This window comes from Diadema antillarum, unplaced genomic scaffold (assembly GCF_040938485.1).
Source record: "Diadema antillarum isolate AM-2024a unplaced genomic scaffold, OU_Dant_1.0 scf00000058, whole genome shotgun sequence".
NCBI classification, from domain to species: domain Eukaryota; kingdom Metazoa; phylum Echinodermata; class Echinoidea; order Diadematoida; family Diadematidae; genus Diadema; species Diadema antillarum.
Genome location: NW_027270947.1, coordinates 498,264 through 519,977, shown reverse-complemented (window position 1 = coordinate 519,977; position 21,714 = coordinate 498,264). Strand labels below are relative to the sequence as shown.

At 38.9% G+C, this 21,714-nt stretch overlaps 1 protein-coding gene across 3 annotated transcripts in view; it reads right to left on the bottom strand.

Annotated features, from left to right (window-relative positions):
• LOC139715973 (uncharacterized) overlaps positions 1–15,509 on the bottom strand; it is a 38,016-nt gene extending 22,507 nt beyond the window's left edge. The window contains exons 1-4 of one of the 3 annotated variants that reach the window (XM_071627523.1): positions 15,156–15,509; positions 14,888–15,013; positions 14,094–14,173; positions 9,401–9,504 (exon numbers count right to left, since the gene is read on the bottom strand). The gene's annotated coding sequence lies outside the window, so the exon portion shown is untranslated. Of the gene's footprint in view, positions 1–4,504; positions 5,904–9,400; positions 9,505–14,093; positions 14,174–14,887; positions 15,014–15,155 lie in introns of those variants that run through there. The other 2 variants (XM_071627522.1, XM_071627524.1) reach the window with 2 other exon arrangements.
• Between the last annotated feature and the right edge of the window lie 6,205 nt (positions 15,510–21,714).

Genomic DNA, 21,714 nt, shown 5'->3' with positions numbered 1-21,714 from the left:
TTCAAGTGTTTCATCTTATCAAGTCGTGCTAACTGTGCTATGAATGGGATGAAAAACAGGGTGTAAAACACCATAGCATTATAGCAACAGCAGTGAAGGGGTTACCAAATTAAGCTGAAATTAAGCATGCTCTATTATCATATTCTATCCATTAGCTACTCATACCAATCTTCAAAGCAGTAGCATCATCCTTTCAAAAGTTACTGGAGTAGAAAGTGAAGAGTGTGTACAAAGGATTTTTAAGAAATGAAAAGGGGCCCTCTAGAAGACATACCTAATCACACTATTCTACAAAATAAGCATTCTAGAAAAACTGCTAAAAATGCAATTTCCTGTTCATTTTATGAACCCAAATTTTAAACTAGGTATAGAAGAACAACTTCTCTTTCAGAAAATATGAAAAACCCAAGATTGACCAGGTTGACCCGTTCCACCTATTTTGAGTCCTCATGTATAATCAGGGCATGCGACTTTTTGTTGGTTTTGTGATGCACAGTCACATATGGATAGCATAGTGAAGTGTTGGCACACATGCTAGATACAGTCTCAGTGTTTAGAGTGAAAGGGTTTTAAGATTATATTCTTCCTTGCCCATTTCATATTATATTCCTGCACTTGCCACATAACATCTGAAGATGCAACTACAAAACAACAGAATAATATCACTCTCGAGTGAAACTGATTGCCAAAATTTGGGAATTTCACTGGTGGACTTTTTGTTTAATGAACAGCGCAACAAATTGGAATCTACAAATGTCGTGTCAAAGCCCAGCTTTCATGAAATGGGGTTTTCTAGTGACAACTCATACGGTGAACAAAACAACACAGTGACACCACTGCAAAAATGAATAATACTAACTAATGTAAAACTCTTCTCAATACTGGTCAATTGTATCCCCCCCCCCCCCCCCCCAAGCAGTCACAGAGCAATACACAAAATTTCAGGGACAATTTTAGTGCTTTATCACTGTACCTAGAGCTACCAGCAGTTAAATACAAAGAAAAAAGAATTGTGACAGCAAACATCACTATTTTATGACAATTGGGAGGGTCTGCCAAAGATATGTACGTTTGAAAACGCAAAATTAATTGTTTCTTTTTCCATCCCCGCTCACTCTATCCATCCATCACCGGGTCTGCACATCTTTCTCCACAATTTGCTGTATTGGCTCTCCCACTCAACATAATTGGATGGCATTGGTGGAAAGCCTCAAACCCTATTAGCGAAATTGAAATCCCATAAATGAAGTATCCACACCATATCCATTCCATGAATAAATGAAAGGCAAAAAGCCATTGTTACAGAAACAGCATGATATTGCTGCATGCCATTTTTATTTCTTCAAATATGTCGGCGGGAGGGGAGGGGAGTCTACCTGTGGAAGCGGACTAAATGGGAATAAAACAAATTAAAAACTGCTTGCTCTGACCTATGAAAATGTGGTTTGGATGACACTGACAGCCTAACAATATTTACACACCATCGGGCAACTTTTCACACATTACACTACAAAGGGTCCTTTTTCAGATACATTTTGGTATAAACGCACTATATTTGGAGACCAACCTGACCAAATTTCGCCGTCTGAAAGTATTTTTGCAATTCAAAGCTGGTTGGTTAGCATGAAGCATATACCATGTCGAACGTTCTTATTTCCTGCATGTCCTTGACTGAACCTGAACACATAAACCTGCTTTGTCTGAACTTCCTTTACCTGGTTGCCAGCTTTCTTACATACTGTTTCTAAAATATGTTCTTTTGGGTGTTTTTCTTTTTTTCTTATAGTGGAACAAATCTTACATCACCGGAAAGTTTACGAGGCTGGAAAAGGACTAAAACAAGCAAAAAACATACCAAACTTTGGATACCAATTACATCAGGTGATTGTGGTGACAGGTCAAAAGTAAAAAAATAAGTCAAGGATGCCGCAACAAAGGAAATGATGGGTTTAAGAGATTTCTCATGACTCCTAATAACGCCATTAGAGCTAAGGAATGAGCAGCCAAACACACAAATTCTCGGTTGGAAAAGTTCCTATTCTTATTGTTCACTTCACATCAGTTCAGTCTATTTTTCCCTTTAGTAGCGAACTATTATTTCACCTTTTTTTTTTTCTTTAAGATGTTCAAGCCCTGGATATCCTTGAATTGTGGGGTAATGAGTCTAAACTGTATACAAAGAAAACAACAACAGTTTCACATAAAACTAGACAGAGATGTTTCAGAAGGAATCAACGTATCAATTTTCAACTACAGCCATAAAGCTGCTTAGTGCTGGTTGCTACTGGTTAGCAAACAACACTCACTCAGCTACACAATAATTTGTGCGCACCCTATTTGTCTAATATGGGTTATGAGGCAATATACAGTTATTTATGGAGCTCTCTTGTGTCTTTTTAATTTCATTTTCACCTTCTTCTTTTTTTCTTTTAAAAAATATGTCAATATTATCAGATCTCTCTCTCTCTTTCTTCTTCAGGGCATTTTATCACACACCTAAACTGTGCTAGTTCTGAAGGGTGATGAGTTTTAATTTAACCCACAGCTTGTAGAAATCAGGTGTGCCATAGTAAATCAATTGCAAAACATCATACATCATAGTCAATGTGTTAAAGCCCTGCTATCAGACGCTTTTAACATCAGGCCTCTTGTCACCTACAACTTGCAGCTACAGCTTACAGTGTCCAGCACAAAAACTATGACACCTGGATATGAATTCCTGCGACAACCTCTTTGCATTTCCTGCTAAATCTAAATTTTTGTGACATCCTCTTCATATTTCCGTCCGGAAAATCAGCATCAGGCCCCATGTACCATTGCTAACTCATGTTTATATTAACATATGAAACTATTATAGCACTGAGTATTTAAAGGAAACCAAAACCCAAAGAGAAATGTGGAATGAGTCAAAGCAGCAACATTAGTAGAACACATCAGTATGAGGAAAATTGGACAATGGATGCAAAAGTTACGAATTTTTAAAGTTTTGGTGTTGGTACTGCTGGATGAGGAGACTACTTGAGGTTTTGACGTTGTGTGTGGACGATAATATTAAGAAAATATAGAGAATTCCACAAAATTTCACTTTTCTAGCATAATGAAAGAGCACTTCACTACCAGTAACCACTTTCAAAAAGCAGGGGGAATAATTGCTACCCTTCACATATGTCAGTATGAAGTTGATGGAGTGTGCAATTTTCAGGAAAAATGAATTTTTGCGGAATTCCCTTTATATCTTTTCTTTTATATTGATGTCCACACGTGACATCATAACCTCTAGTAGTCTCCTCATCCAGTGGTTCCAACACCTCAAACTTTCACTGATGTGTTCTACTAATGTTGCTGCTTTCACTCAATCCACATTTCTCTTTGGGTTTTGGTTTCCTTGAAATGACTTCACAACAATGACACGAGGGCAATTCAAGACTCCCCAATGCACTGTCTGGACAATGATTATCGTTGAACACCAACAAAGTTGTCTGTAGTTCACATGCTAGAGCCTTAATCTGTTATCACCTGTTGCTAGTCAGCCTTATAAGTGCATGTCTATTCAGCAACTGATGGATGCTAATAAATTGAAATGTGATCATTTGCCCCTCCTGGACCTTCCTTCGCATCACCTACAACAAATGCACCCAACAATTTAGTTATTTCCTTGGCATTCTTGTTACTAGTAACAAGTAACTGGTAAGCACAAAATGAATGGGAAAATAGAAATAAAATAGAATAAAAACAAGAAGCCTTAACTTCTGGTATATAAAAATGTGTGTTTGCTATCCCAGTCAGTCACCAACTAGTTACCAAATGCTACTTTCTTCAAATTTAGTCAAGACAGTCCTCGACTCTGAACTGCCAAAAATTATGTACTTCAACAAAACCTACTTTTGAAATGTTAATGAAATATAGCCACAATCAGCCACACTGCTAATAGGCTTCACTTGCTTTGAGTTGAAATTAATTATGATTACTTTTAATTGTTGCTTTTTTCTTTTTGAGCGAGTTCCTGGCTACTAATACACGGAACCACTTACCTTAATTCACTCTGTAATGAAAGGCAACGTAACAAATGTACATCATGTGCAACAGGAGGTCCATTATGTGCTATGTTTACTCAGCAAGTAGTGCAATCATTCATGAACACGTAGCAAAAGCAATAGCCCACAGTTGTCTGTTGCTTCCGAAGAACTTCCCTATCACAACCCACAAAAGCCAACATGGCACATGGAACCGAGTGCGGTATTCACTACTGGCGACATTCAGAGTGACGCACTGAAATCTAATAAAAACATTGTCGTGATTCACCCATGCATTACCAATTACATTCTATACCTGATTTGCTCATACAGAAGGGACAAAGACGCAAAGAAGAAAACCCAACTTGATGTTGGTTGCAATTTCATTTATTTACTCTCATTCTCCCACCAGAATGTAATGCACCACCCACACCATCTCAAACACCGTCTCACAAACCATCTTACGCACCAAGCAATATAAAGACTATTACCTTTTGCTGTAGAAGTTCGTGTTTTGACCGTCCCCAATTGTGAGTCAGCTAATCCAAATAAGATTGCTTGCGTGTATCAAAACTGTCGCATTTAATGCACTGGGATGTTAGGAAGGGAGCCGAGCTAGGAAATGGCTGCCGATGCAATGAACAGGAAGCATTTTCTACTTCCTACAGCAGGATTTCCTCTCAAGCTTTTTGGGTTCCAGGCAGACACACTAAACACCAATCATTCTGGGTCTCTTATTTTTTTTCATTCTAGCCAGCAATTTTACACAATCAATCACATGACAACCCTTTGTTGTGCACATAATATATACAGGTATGCTACAGCAGATTTTGTTTGCAGGAGAGCGAGAATAACTCGTGGAAAAACTGAAACTGGTGATGCTCTGTCCCTTTCTTTCTTCTGAGCCAATTCATAAGTGGCACAAAACATACTATATGCTGTTGAGAGATCTTGAGAGAAAACGAAAAGTAAGCCGTACAGAATGAAACCAGCAGTGCATTGTGTCTCCCTAAATTTTACTTTGTGATGTCACAAAGAACAATAATATCCAGTAATCATCATAAACCCTTTGTTCTCTTGGCTAAATGCATAACAGCACTGAAAACTGAGAACAATAATAAAACATGATTTATGTCTTCTTTTCTCTCTCTCTCTTTCTCTCCAATATACACAATTAAACCTGATTTAGTGACCACATGAAAGTTCCCCTCTGAAGAAACGGGTAGTTCAGAACCTGTGTATAAATAGCATTCACGTACCTTTCACAACCAGCAACAATGGATTTGGTTTCTGCTGACTGACTGTAAAGGGTGTATGACAACCAACAACCATTCAATCCTTCAAAATATATCAGTCAGCCTGACTTTTTTCAATTTCAGATTTTTTTTTCTTCTCTCAAGTACGAAAAGGCTCAAAGCAAAAAGCCCTTCTTGGGGCTATCACCCCAGTGGCCCTTATCAGCACCATTTACTCCCAATGGCACTTTTCAGAGCTGGCAAACAAAATGGCTTTTTTCAGGGCTAGCAAACTCACTTACCATTTTCAGGGTTCACAACCCCAATGGTCCTTTTCTGGGCTAGCAAACTGTATCGGTCCTTTTCAGAGCTAGTAAACCCAATGGCTTTTTTTCAGGGCTAGCACACTCAATGGCCATTATCAAGGCTAGTAAACTTAATGGTCCTTTTCAGGGCTAGCAAATCCAATTACCATTTTCAGGGTTCACAACCCCAATGGTCCTTTTCTGGGCTAGCAAACTGTATCGGTCCTTTTCAGAGCTAGTAAACCCACTGGCTTTTTTCAGGGCTAGCACACTCAATGGCCATTATCAAGGCTAGTAAACTTAATGGTCCTTTTCAGGGCTAGCAAATCCAATGACCCTTCTTGCAGTTAGCAAATCTAATGGCCCTGTTCAGGGCATAAACTCAATGGCCCTTTTCAGGACAAATAAACCCAATGATTCTTTTCAGGCGAAGCAAATCCAAAGGACCTATTTAGGGATAGCAAACCAAATGGCATTTTAAGGGCTAGCAAATCCAATGGCCCTGTTCAGGGCATAAACTCAATGGGCCTACTTGGGAAAAATTAACCCAATGATTCTTTTCAGGGGAAGCAAATTCAGAGGCCCTATTTAGGGATAGCAATACCAATGGCTTTTTTTTAGGGCTTGCACACTCAATGACCATTTTCAGGGCTAGTAAACTCAATGGTACATTTCAGGGCTAGCAAATCCAATAGCCCTGTTCAGGGTTGGCAAACTCAATGGTCCTTTTCAGGGATGGCAACCCTATGGTCTTTTTCAGGGCTAGTACACTCAATGGCCATTTTCAGGACTAGTAGACTCCTTTACAGGCCTAGCAAATTTAATGGCTCTGTTCAGGGCTTAAACTCAATGGGCCTTTTCAGGGCAAATAAATCTGATGGTCCTTTTCTGGGCTACCAAACTGTATCGGTCCTTTTTAGAGCTAGTAAACCTAATGGCTTTTTCAGGGCTAGCACACTCAATGGCCATTTTCAGGGCTAGCAAACTCAATGGTCCTATTCACGGCCAGCAAATCCAATAACCCTTCTTGGGGTTAGCAAATCCAATGGTCCTGTTTATGGCATAAACTCAATGGGCCTTTTCACGACAAATAAACCCAATGATCCTTTTCAGGGCGAGCAAATCCAAAGGCCTTATTTAGGGCTAGCAAACCCAATGACTTTTTTTTTCAGGGCTTGCACACTCAATGGCCATTTTCAGGGCTAGTAAATCCAATGGCCCTGTTCAGGCTGGCAAATTCAATTGTCCTTTTCAGGGATAGCAAACTCTACTATCTTTTTCAGGGCTAGCACACTCAATGGCCATTTCCAGGACTAGTAAACTCAAAGGTCCTTCACAGGGCTAGCAAATCCAATGGCCCTGTTCAGGGCTTAAACTCAATGGGCCTTTTCAGGACAAATAAAGCCAATGGTAAGTTTTAGGGCTAGCAAATCCAAAGGTCCTATTTAAGGCTAGCAAACCCAATGGCCTATTCAGGGCTGGCACATTCAATGGCCATTTTCAGGGCTAGCAAACTCAATGGTCCTTCTCAGGGCTAGCAAATGCAATGCCCCTTTTCAGAGCTAGCAAACTTAGAGGGCTGGCATATCTAAAGGCCCATTCAGGCTAGCAAACTCAATAGTCCTTTTCAGGGCTAGCAAATCTAATGGTGCTTTCAGGGCTAGCAAACCCAATGGCTCTTTCCTGGGCTAGCAAATTCAATGGCCCTTTTCAAGGCTTAGAAACTCAATTCCCCTTTTCAAGGCTAGGAAATCCCATGGCCCTTTTCAGGGCTGGCACACCCTATGGCTCTTTTCAGGGTTTACATCACTCTGAGTGACAAACATCTCACACTGTAGCATCCAGAATGCATGAAAGCCAAAACATAGTTCTCAGAAGGGCTCAAAATTCATCTTCACCATCTGGAATTTGCTTGCAATACATCATAGGTGTGTACCAAGAAACATACTTGGCTGACACGACTTGACAGGATGATGAGTGGAATTTTCATCAACAGGCATATGACTTTTATTCCTCCAGTTGTGCTGAGTAGGTAGAATTTATGTTATGATCAATTGTTCCCTAGCAATCACATTTCCAACAAGCTGTATACAATGCACCCTAGCACCGCAGGTCGGTGGATACTGCTTTGGCCCTATTTGTCAATTATCAATAATTGATTACAAAATTCACAAAGCAACCACAACCAGGTATGCTCTGAAGTAGTACTTCCGGCAAACCTTTTTGGTTAGCATTTCATATTTTTGTCATCTCTCAACTGAAATTATGTTATTCTGGCATTCTTTGACACATTTCATAAGTGTACATTCTAGAGCAAAAAATGACAGTTCTGCAGGCATACTGATAACTCTGTCTTCCTTTTAATCCAACCTAGCAAATTCTCATACAGTGTATGTTGCACACAAAAAAAAGAATCAATATCTTAATATGATGCAACACACACATACGCATACATACACACACATACGCATACATACACAAACAAAATGAAATGAAAGTGAAAGTGAAAAAAAGCAAATGATGAACTCAAAGTCCTTTCGTGCATGTAAATGACTTTGTACCAATGGACTATTGAGGCGCCCAAGTAATCATGTGGGACATTGGAAATATTGATTACAACTGAACATCTGCAGCATGGCGACTGTCAAGAACGGCCACCTATCTATAACATCCACATTTTTTTTTTCCTCCGAGTGGTCACTCTAGAGAAGTTTGACTGTATATATACTCACATACACATACACACAGATATATCTCTTCAATATCTATAAATGTTTGTAAGTGTCAAAGTGCTTTGACACTGGGCCTACAGAGAAACATACAGACCAAAGACTACACGAGAGATAGCTGAACACAGATAATGAGTCTGTATACCAAACATAACCTCACATGCCAAGATTGATATAAGGTGACCCAGAACCTGACACATTCATGTCTCTGATCCTGACGAAGGCCATGAGATGTTGAAAACTTGATGATTAGAGGGAGCATTAGAGAGCAAGGTCCATCTTAGACTTAATTTCTCCAACATATAAACTTAATAATGAGACACTACACACATTCAGATTGGGAATAATTTCTTGTGCTTCTTAGAAATATGAATAAATAAATAGATACATCAATGATTATTCATATATCTTTGCAAGTAAGTTTGTTTTTCAGCTAAAAAAAGGATGCTCTGCATTCAGTCGTTCATTTCGTTTCTCTTTTCTGGTGGTGCTATCAGCTGCGACTTGATGCAGATAAAAGAAAATAAGGCATTTCTCAACCACAAACTCTGCATCCTACACGATTACAATGATGAAACCCCGGTCACTTCACTCACCACTTAAATGGACATCTAAAAAAAACAAGAAAGACATAAACGAATGCCAACCTTGGCCAAGTGGCTCTCTTCACACTCGGTGAAAGGAATCTTTGTCGGCGCGAAACAATTTAAGATCCTTCAGTGTGCAGATGACACAGCACTACTTTTAGATGGTACAAATGTTAGTTTCAGCAAAGCACTACATATTTTGGATTCAGTCGGAAAATGTAGTGGGCTGAAGATCAATATGCAAAAGACAAATGCAGTTTGGATTGGTGCACTGAAGGGCAATGATGACTTAGAAACAGAAAGACAAGTGCATTTTGTGTGAGATGACTTTTTTCAATATCTTGGTACAGATTTTAACCTTGTAATTGACAAAATACGGGATTATAATCATGATAGAATTTTTGATAAAGTAAAATGATTTCTTGGACTAAACGAAATATCATGGTTTCAGGAAGAGTACCAGTTGTGTAAATGGCTCTCTTCTGTGCTCAGAACATATTCTGTTACTTGACATCAACACTCTACACGTACCGCAGCTATGAAACAAAAATTGTCTTCACAGCAACTCCGCCACAAGCCAAGCTTTATCTATGCTGCTAGTCACCAAGAGCAAGATCTGCACGCTGTCTCGATACCTAGAATAATAACAAAAAATCAAAATAAAAGCTAGTGACAGACATCAAATCATTATGAGTATCACATCAAGTGAAGTAAATGCATAAGGGAAATCAAGCCTTACTCGGACATGCCATGCAGTATTATTGACATATTCACTGGTCATTAGTTTGTTAGTATGATACTTATTGTTTGGCCAAAATTACAGAACACACTGTTAAGTCCAATATATCTTTCTTTGTGTTATTAGCTATCCAAGCTACTAAGACAGTCATTATTACGGATCTGCAGGATTTTTTTTTTCTTCCGATGGTTGGAAGAGAGTCCTAAGAGGCTGACTAGATCACACTTTTATTAGCGTCATGTTTGTAAATCATTAATTACGCATAGCATTCGAGATGCAAGATTGCACGCTTCTGCAGGGACGAGGTGGTTCTCATATCGAAACCATACAGGCAGAGATGATGGTACCGTGAGCTGTACTGTGTCTGTGCCGAATTATAGAGTCGGTGAAATTTACATCACGATTGTGACATCATTGCTGCTTGGTTGGCAATATATGGGACAGTGGAAGGGTGGGGGAAGAGGGGGATATGGAAGGAAACTTTGACCCCTAATCATCACAACAATGCATGCAGTTTGGTAATATGTCCTTATCGGGGACAAAGATGACATATAGTTGGCAACTATCAATTTGTTCTGTGTGTGTGTGTGTGTGTGTGTGTGTGTGTGTGTGTGTTGGCAGAAATGAACATTGAACCCCTTAAAATCTGTCATGATGATGCCATGGTAATCGTGCAAGATTACCAGAACTTGTTTAGACTGTGCATTATGAGTAATTGAAATGGCACCATGCTCCACTTACAGAGGGACTGTAATCTACAGAGAACTTTGACCTTGTGATAACTGCCTTCATAATTGCAGAAATAGGGTTCCATGGATGGAACAATGGAAGGGAAATAACAGACAATACAACATTTTGTGAAAGTCAAACACATTAAAAACAAACAAATATGTAATGAAAATATGGACCAACAGCTGATGATGAATTCCATCATTACGTTCAAATCAAGACTTCTTTCTCTCTCTTTGATTTAATGATTCTTCAAAATGCTCTCAATAAAATTGCACCAAAGCTGGTTCAGTGGCAATAGTAGATGAAAGAAGTGACTAGAAATAAATGCTGACAGGTCTGATGACATCATTTCATATTTCATTATGAGAAACACTCAAAAAGAGACACATAATGCACTTATATAAGTAAATACCATCTGTATACATAATTATCAGTGTGTTTGTGTGTGTGTGTGTGTGTACATATGAAAGTGATACTAATAACTGAACTTTATGAATGCTAGATTAGTAAGTTTCTTTATTTAGAAATGTAATTCTGCCTTGTCCGTTTCTCTAGGATGTCATGTTTGCAATAGCTTTGAGCTACCATTAATCTGTTCCTGAAAACAAGGCTAACAACTTATTACAGCATAATACTCAGATGGGGTAAGTCATCAGTAATAATTACACAATATGCAACAATATGTACATTATAGATTGAAAATCGTTATGATTTGCCCAGTCAACAATATCCTTTTTTTTTTTAACTCGTGCCTTGTAAGTTCATCTTTGTTCATGATACAGTTCTAGCCTCAGTCAATATGCTCATCCACTCTGGCTCTACTACTGTAAAAGTGGAAATTTTCGCGGTGTTGAAATTTTCGCGCATTTCGCGCAAACCAGAAACTAGCGCGAAAATAAAAGCCCGCAAATATTTTTGCTTGCCATATGTTCCTGTGCGTGATGTCTTGATTCCGCGGAATTAAAAACACGCGAAACTCTTCTGACCCGACCAAGCGCGAAAAATTAGTCGCACGAAAATATCCACTTTTACAGTAACCCTCGTAGTTTACAAGCAAAAAAAAGTCTGCCACATGGTTACCATGGTAATGCTGTAGCGGCTGGCTCAATGCCTCACATGGCATCAGTTATACATCCTGGAGTACAACCATTAAAAAAAATATATATATATATGTATGTAGCCCAGATGGCTACTAGCACATATGATAAAGAATAGAATAGAAGAAGATAGAAAGTTAAAGAAAACAGAAGCATTACAGTTGTTTTCCAAGTCACCCGGTGATGTCAATATGAATCAGTCTTTTCCCCTTCTTGGAGTTTATGAAACCCTTTATTTTGCTTCCAGCTAGACTTCCCTTTTTTTGTCAATTTTCCTCTCCCAAGAAAAGTTATTGGTCCTAGGAATTTATGAGTTTGACATTGGCTATTTTCCCCGCTAGTGGTCAGTTCCCTGCACTCTCCGTCCCCAAAGCCCCAGTCCAAATTATGGGAATGACGTGTTTTTGCCCTCTGATCCCTAAAACATGAATGACCCTCGCTGGGCTAGGTCTTTCTCCAGCCAGAACTTCTCCTTTATTTTGATGTACTTTAGTGCAGTAGGTCAGACAGGAATTCCAAAGACAAATTCATGGACAACAACCCAGAAAAATGATGACGATGACGTTGGACGTCATAAGGACACTAGCATTCATTTGTTTTATGATTTTATTATCCAAGAAACAATAAGTCTTGACCAGTAGTTACAGAGAACAAGGAAATACAGAAACCAAAAGACAGTGGGCGAGTTAATCAGAAACTGAGATGAATCAGAGAAAACGGAGTTCCACAGAAACGAATGGGAGGAGCTAATGTGAGATCTGACCAATAAGAAATTAATTTCCATTGAAGAGCACACCCCAAAATAAGATTTAGCCAATGAAATACTTTTAGGGAAAGGATGCCAATAGTAAATTTGTTATAAAAGACCAAGTTTGAGCAAATAGAGGAAAGTTAGAATTGCAAGCACGATGGGAGCGGCTTCACACTATTTAGTGAAGCACAGGCTGCAGAGTATTCTGGAACTTTGAAGAACTTTGAATAGTTGGAGACCACATCTGAGATAGAGTTAGGAGATCCCCTTCCTTATCCATCATGTTCCCCTCCATAAACTGAACTCTATCAACGCTGCGAATGTGACGAGGATCTTGGTTGAACTGCCCAAGAGTTAACGAGTTACGCGAGTAACTGGTGGACAACGACAAGTTGAGAAACTATATACCACGACAAGACAGAACTTTGGTTTACACCAATCTGGGGTGTAATGAACTCCAAATAGTCGACTGGTACGTGTTATCAGAGATGTTGAAGCGTCCTGTCAGATTGCCACAACGTGGACGGCAGTGGTGACGAACTGTTTAAGGAAGCAGTGAAAGCAGACCGGTTAACGGACGCCCCAGCCCTTGGACGAGCTCGATCGACATGCAGGCGAGAACCTCATCCCGCGACCATGCCGACGTCGAGATAAGTGGCCACACCCATTAACATCATTATATCCCTATTAACAAAACCCCTCCCCTTCCCTTAAGAAGTGTTAAAGAAGTAAAGGTCTCCACAGGTGTAGAAGAGTTAAGCGATGTGATGTGTTCAATTGTGTAATAAGAAAAGGAATTTGTTTGTAATCAGTATCTATGTTTCAGACCTACGAGGAGGCAGGTCGGTGAATAAATATGTTGTTAGCAGCATTGGTGTTATCCCTGTAAATTTTATCCCTTCTCCCGCATTTTATATTCACTGTTGTTGTAAAGCAATAATTAGTCTCCTTCTGACTTTTGGAAATTTGTCGATGATTGGTGTCTATGTGATTAGCTAACCCCCGACCAGTACAGAGAGAAGCTAACAGACCAGACCAAAATTTATCCGCCTCTGTACAACATTGGTCGCCCCCTTGAGACGAAAAGGGGTGTGGGGGTTGCATGTATATATATATATATATATATATATATATATATATATATATATACATACATATACATAAATATGTATAGATATATATATAGAGAGAGAGTGAGAATAAGAAAATACAGCAATATTAGTAGAACACATCAGTGAAGATTGAGAAAGATTGAGGAAAATTGACAACCCATTCATTCAAAAGTTAACAATTTTCAAAGTTTCAGTGCTACCATCACTGGATGAGAAGACTACAGTGTTTTGTAATGTCACACAAGGATAATTATAAAAAGAAAATGTACAGAGAATTCCACTAATTTCATATTTGATGAAAAGTGCACATTCCCTCCTCTTGAAACTGACAAACATTCAGGGGATTTTTCCCTGTTTTCTGAAAGATGAAGTCAGATGCTTTGTCATTATGCTAGAAACATGAAAATATCTTGAATTCTCTTCTTCTGGTCTATTTACTTTATCACTGTCCATATATGACATTATGAAATGTTGCATAGTCATCTCATCTAGCAATGGTGGCACCAATACTCAAAACTTTTGAACAGAGTGTCCGATTTTCCTCAAACTTTGCTGATATCTTTTACTAATATTGCTGCATTCACGCAACCCACATATATTTGGGTTTCATTCCTTTTCATCACAAACACACAAACATACAAATATGGAACATGTTTAAAGGGGAGAGAAGAATTGAAAAGACCTAATTTGATACATTACACATTACCACATTGTAAGTGTACATGTCTGTCATTATATATATGTCAGAGATCATTTTGCCCTCCCAAAGGGAAACAAACAGATCTGGCCTTACCTTCAGGTTGGCAAAGAAACTTCTCTGATGACTTTCAGTAGCCCAGTCTTTTTAACTGCTGATCAGGCACCGTACAAGCTCTGTCAATACAAGTGTGCAAACATCATAAATTGTAGCCTGTGTATTTTTGCAAACATACATCCAAACACACACACACACACACACACATACATACACACACAGATACTATTTGAGTATCTATATGTATGTGGGCTTTCTAATACTACGGTAGAGCTACACACAGTGATAGGTTTATCACAATTGGAGTCTACTTGCCGGCCGGCCGTGACGTGTTAGCTCCCACTCTCCTGAAGGTCATTATTTTAATGGTATCCATAGATCAAGGATATGATCATAATTAAACATTCACATGTGCTGAATCCACACAGCACAATAAAGCATGTACTGTAAAGTATGGCAGTAACAAGATTGCCAACTTCTCACACATGCATGAGACCAATGACTTTCAGTTTCACAGCAGCTGTATGATAATTTTTACTTCTTTGTTGATGGGGGGGGGGGGGGGCCCGGTGGGTGGCTGGGATCTACAGTGCAGAAACAAATGTGAGATTTCCTGGTTATAGACTCACAATTACTACTATACTGTTCATAAGAAAATGATGGATACACAGCTAAAAAGAAATCATAATGATCCCATTCTACATGTAAATTTGAAACATATATTGCATGTTATAATTCACATACCAAAAAGAAATCTGGCTAATCATACAAGCATGCACCCGCATTTAAAAATGTTTTAAAAAATCAGCATACATCACTTCTCACACTTTTACCTTTTTCTTTAGATATATAGGTAGAATGTGGAATTATACACCTAATGGGTGAGTTCGTTCTTGCCACAATACTTGGCTCCAGTCCAAACAGGCTGTAAGCTGGGCATCTGATCAGTGCACGGCAATCTGTGACAACAAAAGTGCAAACAACAAAACAGCAAACAATCAACTATTTAGGACAAAAAGGTGCACAGATTTACAGCGTAGTTAAATGCATTGCAGACAGACTCTTTGATGTACACAAACTAGATATAAATGAAAGATCTACCATCGCCGGCTCCATAAAGATCCGCCAGTCTACTTGTATGTGTCTGAAGTATTGCTGCCTTGATGCAATGCACAGAAGCTGTGGCAACAAAACTTGATGAGCAGTTATGAAAACGCTTGTCGAAAATTTGCCACTCCAGTGTCCTTGCTTTTTCAGTGCTATCCAGGAAGTGTCTGTTTTCTCTGCGTGCTGCTCATTTGAGCATCCCCGAGTGCATAAGAGCTGGCTCGAGGCTCCAATTGGCTCTCCTTCCACTGAAGGAATAATAATAAAAAAAAATCAACAAATTAACTGCACAAAAATGTATGTGTGAGCAGTCATGCATCGCTGCTCACAGGGAGCATATTACAGGAAATGGTGTGCACGATGCATGCCTCAAAGTGAATAAATGGCTACAAGAACATCTAGCATGTTTGCTACCTTTATAATACAGAGCTCTATACAGAAATAATCCACGGAAGTACAGCCTTGGCTGCATGCCACTTATAGGAAGTGTGCATGGTGGACTTTGTCACCCTCGATAATAATCAACATTATCTCTTGTGGGTGGGTTGCTGCTCAGACATATAATTATACTCCACTCATTTATTCCTGTTCCTGAATGCAGTAAGGATTTGCCTCATTGCCCTGCAACGAATATGAATATGAGCCCTTCTCTCACACAACCCCCCCCCCCCCCCCCATACACTGAGGTTCTTTCTGGAACTAAATTGTGTTTGCACTTCCTGGTGGTTTCCTATGGTGAGCACGAGGCGACTGCAGGACGGACAACCAGTTGGGTATAATATCCGCAAACAAGATGTTATCTTACAAAGAAAGTTTGTCAAAACATATATCAGCGAGCAGTGAGGCCACACAGTTATAAATGTTTAGATATTGGCAAGGAAAATGAAACACTTTCCAACATTGTCTCATACTTTGGGAGAGATCTCCTACTAAAGACAGCCATCTTGGTCACACTCCTAGTGATTTTACTCAATCAGAACTTTGCATCTGTCTAAAGGGGCTGTACAGTACTGGTTGAGGGGAGGACTCAGGTTTATAACATTCCTAAGTGAGATAATGAGAAACCTCTTATGAAATCTGAAAGAGCATGTAATTTTAAGAAGGATTCGACGTTTATTTGTTGAAAATTGGTTTTCAAATGGCTGAGATATTAAAAAAAAAGCGATAATAACAAAAGGCGACAGGCCACGCCTTTTATTGGGATCTCTTTGTTTAACCTTGTGTTTGGATATCTCAGTCATTTCAAAACCGGTTTTTGTCAAATAAAGTTTTGATTCCCCTTGGAATTGTATGCTCTTTGACATCTCATAGAGTAGTTTCTGAATATCTCGCAAAACATTAAAAGCTAAATCCTCACCTCAACCAGAACTGTATAGTCCCTATAATTTCTTGCTGGTAACATTTTCTCTGTGCATGATCTGGAGATATATCCCAGAAACAAAATTCTAAACATTCCCCCAGAGCAGGCCAAACAATCTACAAAGCATGAAGGAAAGACATATATAATTTTTGTGCTTTGCTCACAAATTATCTTCCTGCTGCACTTTCTATTGCCAAGCTATGAGAAGTGGTGGTATAAAGGACAAAACTAAAGCAGGCCTTGGACTTAAAGTGCATCAACATATCATTAAGGCATGCATCTTTGCAAAGCTGTGAAAGAACATAACATCTATACCTTTCTTTAGCTATACACACACACACACATACACACAACACACACACACACACACATAAGTTATTTATATACACACATACAATGTATCTGCATAGTGTATACTTGTCTGTCCACTAAAACAAGCTGGACAGACAAAGAAAAACAAAACTTTACAAATTTCTACTTGTTTGTATCAATATACTACCCACACTCAATGTCACCCTAGAGAGAGTTGATAAATGGCAGCTCATGACGTTCATGCAAATATTTGCAGTCGCCCATTCCAAACTTATATATCCCTCAAAAAGACAAGCTCCCATGCCTTGCACTTTACAATGCACTGTCACTGCACTACAGAGGGCGCTGTTGCACATTTAGCAGTTCAATACAAATTGTTCAAAAAGGGCAACATAGAGCAAAAGTTGACATCCTGGCTAGAGGAAATGCTTGCAGGCAACTAATGATATGTACAGTATCTTTTCCACCAAAGTGTGGCTGGTAATATGTAATTTATCATATATCAGTTCATATGTACTCACCAGATTGCATTGGACAGTCCTAGTCAAGGTTAGACAATTCTGACAAAGCCTGAACACTTTCTGACATTTTCCTTTTCACTCTTAAACACTCAATGCTCAAAAGACACAGAAGTATAACCCTATTGTACAAGAATAATTGTACTACTTAACTTTTACACACCATATACAGTTGGAGACGTGAATATAAGAACGACCCAAGTCCAATTTTTGGCCAAATTCAGTTTGACATGGGAAATTGTAGCTTATGCATGGACTCATCTTATGTATAAATGATAAATCCTAATTACCCCTGGAAGTGCCTGAAATGAATGAGTTAAATCTTATATGAATGTAAGAATGAAGGACTTGGGTCATTCTTACATTCATATTATAGCGCCCTCTCTCATCCTTCTCTCATCTCTATAGCAGAATATCATGTGGATTCAAAGAACGACCCAAGCCCATCACACAAAATGGCCTCTCCACATTTAATGTAAATGTTAATTGTCATAATGAAATATGTTCTAATTTGTATCACAATGTTGCCTTCCCATCAGAGTTAAATAGAATATTATTGGACAAATAAAAAAGATATGAAGTTTTTTAAAGTTTACTCGAAATGGTCTTCCATGGACTTGGGTCGTTCTTATATTCAGATACTCAGTTGTATAGGATGTTACAGTTAGAAAATTGTTGTGATATCATAATTTCATACCAGGTACCTTTGATTCTTCAATCATAGACATACAAGATAGAAAGACTAGATAACTACATGTATGTAAGAAAGATTACAACATGGCCGGCGGAACCGGGGGCTCGAGCCCCCACACTTTTTGTGAACCATACAAAGGAATACATACGGTGTCATCACTTTGGGCCCCCCACTTTTTAACTCGGAAGTACGTAAGTGGCACTAAAAACAAATAGATCGAGATTTTGAAGTGTGATCGCAGTAAGATTATGTTTTTCCGCTGAAGATCCATTTTTGGGTTTGTTTTTTTTTTGTGTGTTTGGCAGCTGAAGAAACCCGGAAGTGGAAGGAGAAAGATGAGTTGAAGACCTTTTTTTCTTTTTTTTGCTTGGCAGCTCATCAAACCTAGAGGTGGCCCCCACTTTTGAAAACGCTCCGCTGGCCTTGTACATATAACTAGGTAAAAATACAATTGAAAACCTAGCCACTGACCAGACACTGGATCGGAAAAGTTGGTTCATTGGTACCATTTACAAATATTACAAAAAAAAGAAATAAATAAAAACAAATAAACAAATCCTGTTTTCAAAGATCCACACTGCAGTGTATTAATTTTTATACATTTTGCAAGTTGACCGATGTGAATGAAATAAACAAACCATAAAAATATAGCCTTATGTAACACAACTGCTGTGTACATTGTATCTAAGGTAGGAAACTGCTAAAATTTCCTCATGGAAAGATATAATACTTCATTCTCACTTTCTCAGTAGGTGTCAATCACAAATTCAAACATTCACAATAGCACAACATTGTCTTACTAGTCCCAATCTGAGAGATACTGCGCTCAAGAAATATATACCCCAATTAAGATTTATATTTTGTAGAGCTTGGTGCAGGTTTAAATCCAATTGTATAGAATAGATTCCTGACACAAAAAGAACTGTTTTGAGTCACTACATGACCGAATGTGTTTGATTGGTGCATTGATATTAACGATCAATGGGATCCGTATGGTAGGCTAAATACAGCATACAGTAGTTTGTCCTGCAGCTGTACAGGCCACTATGAAACCACTAGCTGTCACAACAGGAGAGATAAACACTAGTCAGAGTATGAATAACATGATCACATGACAGCCATCCATTTGTTTTGTTATCCCACAGGACTGACAATAGTGACATGCTGGGATGTACATTCTCCAAAAGGCAAAAATGCAAGAATTAGAAATATCAATTTCTGGCGCAATCGCTAGAATAACTGTATGCTTTCTTTATACCTCCAGAAGCTGAGCCACCAATAACTTCGTGATGTGATGTGTATAGATTTGTGACACGAGAAAGCTGCATGCATACAAAAATTGAGTTTGTCATGCACACAGAAGGCATACAGTCTGCACTGTGCCTGCCCTCAGTGCCCTGCCCGTCTGAAATCTGTAGTTTGTATGATGTGAATTCTGACGGGATTATGCGGTAACCTCCAACAAGAATGACTCTATGCAGGGGTAAACTCACTAAGTCCCTAGCCCTTGCCTTGCACAGCCATTCTTTGAACACACAGTTCTCCCTTCCCACAATACACTCCTCAATGTGCATTTGACCAATAGGGGCTTAGAAGGGGGTCTACTCATAAAATATGAATGTTAGTGTACCCCAGCATATAGCATAGGCTACAATTGTGTCATGACTGCCAACACAAAAGTGATACCCTACAGTGTGGGTATTTTAATACTAATACAACAAACCACGCATTACAATGCTAGTGTAAGACAGCTATTAAGTTGACATTCTTTGACAGTTTTTCTTTGGTTTAATTGTAAACATTCTACCAGTTTTGGTTCGGTAAAAGTTCAGTTTGTATCTGTCTTCATACATAAGGTTGTAATCCATTGGCTTTATACCTCTCATCACTTTCGTTCCTTTTCTATTCATATGTGTCAATTCATTCCATCTCCACATCTGACTCTTGATATGTTCAACATTCTGTCTCGTTGCCTTCTTCTTCCCACTTTCACTTTCATTGCCATTGGTAGTTTCGGTGAATTAGGTTCTCTACATTTAATTTTTAGTTTGGCCTCCTCCATTCCAACTCTGTTTACCTCTTGTCACAATGTCAGCATTGATGGTTCTCGTACTTGTAGCTTATTTGTTAATACAACAATGCAAATGTAGGGGGCTAGGGCCTATGCTATGTAAGTTCATGCTCATGCAAATTATGTTCATTGTGGTTAACAATCCTGAGGGCAAGCACCCCAAAATAAAATCGGTGCACCTCAGGCTCAGGACTTCAACTTAGTCTGCAAGACTCGTTCTCCATATCTTACCTGTGTCAAGCATCATGAAGCAATCAGAATAGCAGAATGCATTCGATGTACATTCCACATAGATTATTGGTCTATCTAGTATAGTACTACTACTACAGTACTAGTAGTACATGTACATTGTAGTAGTAGGGCTTTACCCAGGGAGGTGGGAAGATCCACCTCCCTGCTTTACCTCAGGCCTCACCACGTCGTTACTACGCGCGTCGTTATCTGCTCCCCACCGGCCACCCACCTCCCTGATTACTCTGAATAATACCGAAATCAGTGAAAATAAGATAGATATTTACCTGGAGAAGCTACGGAAACAACATCGCAACATCAACAGCCCTGGAAAAGGAGAAACGCATCTACGGGGCCGGGGGTAGTGGCTTCAGCTCCGTACTGGCTGTGATGTACGGTGGTATGGAATCCGAATGCATATAGAGCAGCAGAGCACGTGTCAACTTCGTACATGTTGTGAATGAGGAACCGCTGTAAACAAAGTGTTGTGAGCACGCGGAAAATTGGTGTAGCCTTTGACGAAAGAACTCAGGGACTACAATATTCCATGAAAATAATGTTCTCCACAGGATTACTCTCTGAGATATTTTCGTATAATTTTCAATAACATTATCATATGTATTTATTATCCCGTTGATATTATAATACCTCAAAATTGCACAATAAAGGAAATTTCTACCATTCAATGAGGAACATAATTTTTTAGCGCTATCTTTAGAGGCTATATACTCATGAAAACATCACCTTTGATCCGCACTTCTCCTCTTCCTCCGGTAAAAAAGAAAAACAAAAACAAAAACAAGAAACAAAACAACACAAAGCAAAATCTTGAAATGGGATTTGACCCCACTGATCTCTAAAGTGAGTAAGCCCTCGCTTGTAAGGACGAAAATTGCCATGAACAAGATGAAGAAGAAGATGAAGAAGAAAAAGCATGACAAAAACATCACATGCCAATGGAGAAAAGGCATACACAAACAAAGGACGATGTTTATGACGCCGCAAATTTGCATGAGCCATTCTTTCTCAATCTGTATCTATTATACTACGTAGTATACAGACAGAGAAAGTAGGGCCCTATATTGATCGTATTAAGTCTTCATCGTAACAAACCATGTTTATACCACTTATAAATATACCTGTTAATATAAGGCGTTCAAGTTTATGAACGTTAATTCATTGTTCTATACAGTTCGGTACTTATTAACTCGTGCAAGCATCAGTAGGTCGCGATGTCAGGCAAGATTCCCAGTTGTCAGGATAAAAACTAAAACTGATCTTCTACAAGTACCAGATGAGTCTTAGAGAATAGGGGGAATTGTGACTGTGTTCTTTGAATTTATCATGTCTTTTAAAAAGAAAAAAAA